At 42.3% G+C, this 7,500-nt stretch overlaps 1 protein-coding gene across 1 annotated transcript in view; it reads right to left on the reverse strand.

The window, feature by feature from the left end:
• The window catches only part of LOC125044854 (sodium- and chloride-dependent transporter XTRP3-like), a 99,487-nt gene that overhangs the window by 38,059 nt on the left and 53,928 nt on the right, over positions 1-7,500 (reverse strand). The gene's annotated exons all lie outside the window — the stretch shown is intronic.

Below are 7,500 nucleotides of genomic sequence, written 5' to 3' on the forward strand. Positions count from 1 at the left end.
TATATATATATATAGTCATGTATGTAAGTGGAGACTAAACCGATGCATATGTACTGTACACAGACGTTTGTTTAGTTTTATAGACAGACGGTGAATAGACAGACATATAAACAAATGTAAAATGGGAAATTTTGAAAAATATGTATATTCATTAAAAAGACACATAGATAACTCCAATAAACCTAATAACGGTAAGGTAGAAAAACTTAGTAACCTTGATAACAGAAAGTACAGTAACTCCCAAACACACGGACGACTTCATGAATAAGTGAATAAAAATGCTGATATATCATATGCAAGCCAAAAGTTCCACCTCTCAGCTATTGCAAATGCTTGTATTGAGCTGCGCCAACAAGGCAGAAATTCCAGTATGCCGCGAATGTTGCAAAGGGACGTAATTAGATGGAATGTAAACTTCAGTGTCTCGTTGGGTAAATCATTAGGGATCAAGATGTATTAATTATGTTATCTCATCTACACTTTCTTCGTTTTGCGTCTTGCTTGATATTTGTTTGTAATAATGAATATTTTTACGTGTGACATTTTTTTTTTCTTTTTTGTGTAAGCTGTGGAATGTGATGAAGCGTCCTCGGTACTGCAGGGAAATGCAGACAAAGCATACCACTGAACGCCGGTGAAGTCTAATCATCGGGTATTTCAGGGTGCCCGTTTGTTTTTGCTTTTTCGTTTATAAAACACAAACTAGCTTATACACACACACACACACACACACACACACACACACACACACACACACACATATATATATGTACATATACATACACATATAAATGATTTAAGAGTCTAGAAATCGGGTTGAATTTCCGCAGGTAAACAGAAGCCGCTGAACGAGAAGCGCAGACAGATCAGGTGAAGCAACGGAGCTCCAGCGTTCCATTAACAATGTCTTTTGTCCCCGCTTCCACTTCATTGGCACGGGGACGAGCGGCAAAGTGCTACTTGCAAGCGTTAATGCGGCGGGATCAAGGAGGCACGTCTGTTGCACGTCTTGAAACCTTTGTATTTTCTTTAATTTCCTTGCAACGAGAGGCTTGTGGGCGTGAGAAGTTTGTAATTCTTCGAGTTATTTAGGAAGATAAAGAAATGGTAATGGAATATTGGAATTTAAGTATGAAAAAGACATGAAAAAAATATACATGACAAAAGCTACAACAAGAATTAATAATTAATCGTTAATCGTTCTTTGACTTACGGTAATAAAGATATAACAATCAAAGAAAATAAAATCTGAATTTAGAAAGAGATGAATAAAAATGAAACAAAGACAAAGCTACTCACAAGAACACAAAACTATTCACAACACTACATTCAAAAAATATAAACCCGGTCTCCCTCCCCCTCCCCCCCCCCAAAAAAAAGCCTCACCCTCTCCGCCTTACAAAAAAAAAAAAAAAAAAAAAAAAAAACACGATATTTTAATTAGCATCAGTCCCTGAGAAGACGCCCGCACACACGACGTCCCCGCACGCCCGTCCCGAGGGAGGGCTTCCGCCGGCCACCCGCAGAAGATATCGATTGCCCCATTCTCCTCCGAGGTGTCCCGGCCGCGGCTCGGAGACTCCCCGAGAACCAAGACAATCTTCTTGTTCTTCAGTGAGATGGAATCCGAGGAGGTGGCTTGGCTGTCCCGAGCTGGCTGGCGCGAGGACGGTTTTGTGCCCATCGACGTCTGTTACTCGGTCGGCCGGGGGGGGGGAGGGCAGTGGGGTAGAAGGGAGAGGTTGGATGATAGAGGGAGAAGAAGGGGGTAAAAGAGGAAGGAAGATAGAGAGGGGGAGGGAGGGAAGGAGTGAGAGAAAGAAAGATGGATGGAGGCAGGGAGGAAAGTGAAGTGAATGGGAGAAAAAAAATAAACATACATACATACATACATATATATATATATATATATATATAGAGAGAGAGAGAGAGAGAGAGAGAGAGAGAGAGAGAGAGAGAGAGAGAGAGAGAGAGAGAGAGAGAGAGAAAGTGAGACAGACAGACAGATAGACAGAGACAGTAAGATAGATATGTAAATAGAGATAGAGATAGATAGGTAGAGAGAGATAGAAGGAAATAGAGAGACAGAGATAAAGAGAAAGAAGGAAAGAGAGACCCAGAGAGAGAGATATCAGAGAGGCACAGAAATCAAAAGTGGGAGCGAAAAAGAAAGATAAAAAGAGCGAGAGAAATGATGGAGACAAAAGCTGCGACGTTTACCTCGGCGAGCAACGAAGACAGAGGCGCTAAAACCATCAATAAAATCGAAAAGAAGAATAAAGGACAAAGCAAGAATAAAGACGAGAGAGCAACAGCGGAGCCACGGCCAGGACGCGGGCGATGCAATAAAGAAAGTGTAAACATCGGGCCCAAGGGAGGGGGAGGGGGCGTGGTAGAGGGGGGGAGGGGAGGGGTGATTTCATATCAGGAGGTAATACCAAGATATACAACAGTTGCTGTCGGCGGCTTTTGAGAACTTGACTTCGTAGGGCTGTATGTACATTCTTCCGCTTATGCAGCCAGGCGGACAGATATAATGATGGCAAGACAGAGGGATAGAGAGAGGTAGATAGAGAGAAGAAATATACAAATATCTATCCATATTTCTATCTATCTGTATATCTATATTAGTGGGTATCTTACGGTGCAGCATCGACTAATCCGGGGGCACCATGACAAGAAACCTATACCAAAATATTCCTCCCATTCCTCCCTCATAAAGAGCCTCTTGAGTATAGTGCAGCGCTGGGCCGAGAGGGTTGGGAAAGGAATAGGGGGTTAGAAAAGAGATAAGAGACAGTTTAGACATGCAGGATGGAAGAAAATATCAGTAAGATGGTGATCAGAGTTAGATGACCAACTGAAGAATTTCTTTTCGTTTGGTTCCTATTGGTATTTCATCAAGGTAAACCTCTGCTAACAAGTTTAAAGTCATGGTTTAAAAGGGACATCAGTTTTGAACAATAACTTTGAATAAAGAGTTATTTGTAGTAATAAAAGCTACTCGTTAAGAAAAGATAGTTTGATTTTCGCGGGGGAATGTGAACCCATCTCGATAACTGTAAATTAACATATGTGGAAATGAAACTGTCGATGGTCAATAAATAAACAGGAACATAATTTTCCATCTTCTTTATTGATAAGTAAGAACTTGCTGTTGGTCCCATTCTACACATTCCGAATTTAATTCTCAATACCAAATAACCAGGCTGTCCCTGCCAGACTAATGTGACTGCCATTGCTTCACTAACTGCCGAATTTGCACATTTATTCCGGAAATATCCCGCAATGAATTCCTTTTAGGTGTTAGCAGCTTTAGCAACCGAAGAGGATGATAATTAATGGTACGGTGTTTATAAGCATTTTTTCCTGACACTGGTTGTCAACAGATTTGCCCACACAAAGTGTTAGTAGATTGCCCTGGCACATTGTTAGTAATGTGTGTGTGTGTGTGTGTGTGTGTGTGTGTGTGTGTGTGTGTGTGTGTGTGTGTGTCTGTGTGTGTGTAAGAGGACGGTCGGACATAGAAATCGATAAATACCCAGCTTAGATATTCAGAGGAGTTTCTAAGCTACTAAATCTTCCCTTCCCAAATTAAATTTCTAATTCCACATGAAAATATCCAGTGAATCAAAGAAACAGCGGTAGGCTCCTTAGATAACTCTTTGTTTATTCCTTTACCTATTTTTCTATAAAATAATGAAAAAGAAGTCTTTAAGTAGAGGAAGCGTATTACAAATCGGAAGGACCGTGCAAGTTGTATACAAAGCTCATCCTTCTGAAAATCTATCCACCACTGGACGACAACACACAGGGTCCTCTAGGAGTTAATTCTAGGACCACAGTTATTTAGATTCATGATATTCTAAAAGTTTCAAGCCGACTTCGTATTCTTTAATAATAAGAGAATAAAACAAAGAATTAAGCAATATTCTATAATCATTTAATGTTTAAGCATTAAGTATACTTAGCAAATGAAGCATCATATCGAATACTGTATGAAGGTTAAATGAGAAGGAAATTACACAAGAGGAGATTGAATTCAGATCATTCAGTCGAACAGATAATATTGCCCTTTGGGTTGAACATACAGTGGGTTTTCAAAAATATGTTCCCAGAATTGTTATTATTTCCCAGATATAATGTAGAATCATGGGGGTAATTTTATTATTGTAAGTGTTTTGATATAATATATAAAAAGTTAGTAGTGATTGAGAGAGAGAGAGAGAGTGAGAGAGAGAGAGAGAGAGAGAGAGAGAGAGAGAGAGAGAGAGAGAGAGAGAGAGAGAGAGAGAGAGAGAGATAATATGGAGAAGGTAATGATCGAAAGGAGAGAGAGAGAATATGGGACAAGGGGGATGGTCGAAGACACAGGGAAGACAGAAAGATTGTGTGCAGAGAAAGAGAAAAAGAGACAGACAAAGAAAACAGAGATTGAGAGAGCGAACGGAGAGACAGGGAGACACAGAGAGAGAGGAGAGAACTTTTCTTTTATTGGATCCTGACCCTTTAAGGCAATAACAGGAGCGAAAGCCGGCCTAACCAAACAACGACGGGACGTGTGGTGGGAAGCAGCATTACATACGGCAGAAAGAGGTGGTCTCAGGCTTCATCCGCGCGAGGAAAAGTTCGTGGATGAAGTAAAAGTTGGAATAAAAAGGAATTTCCCTTTTCTTCTTCTTATCTTTTTATCCCCCCTATCTATGCGGCTGATTATCGCTTCGTCGAAAGTACGATGAAGTCGAAAGTTTTTTTTTCGTACCCATCTATCTACTTATCTAATCAGTTGAAATTCATCTCACCACAAAAAGATGAATGCCAGTATTTAAAAACGCACGCGCGCGGGAGTGCGTGCACGTCTCCCAACTATCCCGTAGATTGAGATTCGAACGGACAGCACCCACGCCCAAACGCCCCCAATCGGAAATGTCTATCCATCGACCACCAAAAGAAAGAAGGTAAGGAACGGGGAAAAACACACAAACATCAAACAACAAAGCTTCAGCAGACAAGCGACGACAAACAACAATTCTCCCAAAAGAAGAGCAAGAGAAAAGAGAGAAAGCCACGGGATTCCCACGATAACCCTTCCTCAGGCCGGAAGTGGCTATTGGCACGAGGTCCAAGGCGAAGCAAAGACGAAGGCCCTCTGCGTGACGGGAATGTCTCTCGAAGTCTCCTAAGTCATCGGTGGCCTTAATCGGAATCGCGTGATTGAAGGAGAACGGCACGCGAGGCAAAGCAGGGCATGGAGAAAGTTGATTATTTTTTTTTTTTTTTTTTGTATTCAATGGTTGTTATTTTATGAAAGTCGTGTTCAAAGAAGTTAAGTATTAAGTGTTATAAAGAAATAAGGTTAGTTATTGTTTAGTAATACTTATAATAATTAGGTGTTGTTCTAAAACCGGACATTATCTGTGAGAGTTATATTTAAATTGCCACATGACTGTTATGCTTATTTGTCAGTTCTGAAAGTCACCTTAAAACTGTTATTATTTGAGATTTGAGATTCACAGAATTGTTATTGACGGAAAAATGATATAGGTCTCCTGCATCCATGAATTCTGGAGAAGATTTTGTTTGATCTGTGTATACAGTGTGTCCACGTATTTCCAATTTTGTCTCTCTGTTCTCTCTCTCTCTCTCTCCCTCTCTCTCTCTCTCTCTCTCTCTCTCTCTCTCTCTCTCTCTCTCTCTCTCTCTCTCTCTCTCTCTCTCTCTCTCTCTCTCTCTCTCTCTCTCTCTCTCTCTCTCTCTCTCTCTCTCTCTCTCTCTCTCTCTCTCTCTCTCTCTCTCCCTGACATTCTCTCTCTCTCATTATCCCTCCCTCCCTCCTTCCCCCTTCCCCCCTTCCCCCCTTCCTTCCTCCCACCTGCATCTATACACGTGTACAATCTAGACCAGCGTATGATCATAACACTAACACGATACATATCCTTGGGAGCCAAATGCACGCGACACCTTAATCCCAAACCGTCGCGGACAAGTTTGTGAAGAACTTTCTCCCTCTCATGGCAAGCTGCTCTTCAGACGCATGGCTAAGGAGACTCTGCGATAAATCGTCTCTTCCTAACCCCAGTCATGCGAAAGGCTTTGTTTGTTTCTGCATTTTTCATGATATCCGTGCATGCAACGCGTAAAATGAGAACCAAAGGGAAGGACAAAAAAAGAAAAAAAAAAAAGAAAAACGGAAATGGGAATATACAAAGTGGGGGATAATTTGACTGTAAAAAACTTGTTATAGCAGTAGGCCTGTATGTTGTCCATCAAGGATTCCCACACTGGATGCCATGGGGGACCGTGGAGCAATATGAAAATTATGACTTCGAATTAAACTGACTTTTGTCTCATCCCAGCAAACCAGCATTCCGGTATCATAAAGATAAACTTCCCAAGTCCAGATCACTATAGATAGAGTGTACTGCAGTAACTGCATTTTTTTTTTTTTTTTCATACTACTGCATTTTTTTCATCCGATTTTCATGCAACTTTTCGGTACATTGCGGTACCTGCAGATAATTATCTCCTACATATCAGTAAACCATTTTTATTCCTAAATAGCGTTCTTGTCCTATTGTTATTGGCTCTGTTACACAATTCATAACTAGTGATAACTGAATCTGAAAGGATGAGAGACTGAACGCTGCCATGGAGATTATTATACATGGTCGGGAGCCACAGAATAGAAAAGCTGGGAACCACTGCTGTACGTATTTGCGTATTTTTGACATTTATATATACACTGATTAAGGTTTTTGCATTCACTTGTATAGGTCTCATCTTAATTGTTTGTCTTATCCTTTTGTGTTTATTTGTTGGTTCATTATGTATGTGTGTTTTGGTGTGTGTTTATATTTGAAATATCCACGTGTCGCGCCACACACACACGTTCACGCACGCAGTCCCTCCCATCCCTTACACACACACATAAACACACGCACACACACGCACACACACACACACACACACACACACACACACACACACACACACACACACACACACACACACACACGCACACACACACGCACACACACACACACACACACACACACACACACACACACACACACACACACACACACACGCAATCCTCCATCCAACCCCTTACACACATCTCCCCCTCAGATCTCCCGTCAACCTCCCCCCCCCCCTCACATACATTAGCCCCTTAGCCCCCACCCACAGACACCCAGCCAAAGGTACCTTCACCCCCTCCTCCCCCCACTACACATAACTTCCCCGTTCCCTTCCACACAAACACCCCCACTTCTCCCCCTTCCCCTACCCCTACACTTAAGCACCCCCCTCCCCCTCCACACACAAACGCCCCATCCCCTCCTTCCCCTACCCCCCCCCCACCCCTTTCCGAGCCCCCACCCACTCCTCACTCCCTACCCCCCACCCCTTTCCGAGCCCCCACCCACTCCTCACTCCCTACCCCCCACCCCTTTCCGAGCCCCCACCCACTCCTCACCCCCTACCCCACCTTCACACACA

This window comes from Penaeus chinensis, chromosome 36 (genome assembly GCF_019202785.1).
Source record: "Penaeus chinensis breed Huanghai No. 1 chromosome 36, ASM1920278v2, whole genome shotgun sequence".
NCBI classification, from domain to species: domain Eukaryota; kingdom Metazoa; phylum Arthropoda; class Malacostraca; order Decapoda; family Penaeidae; genus Penaeus; species Penaeus chinensis.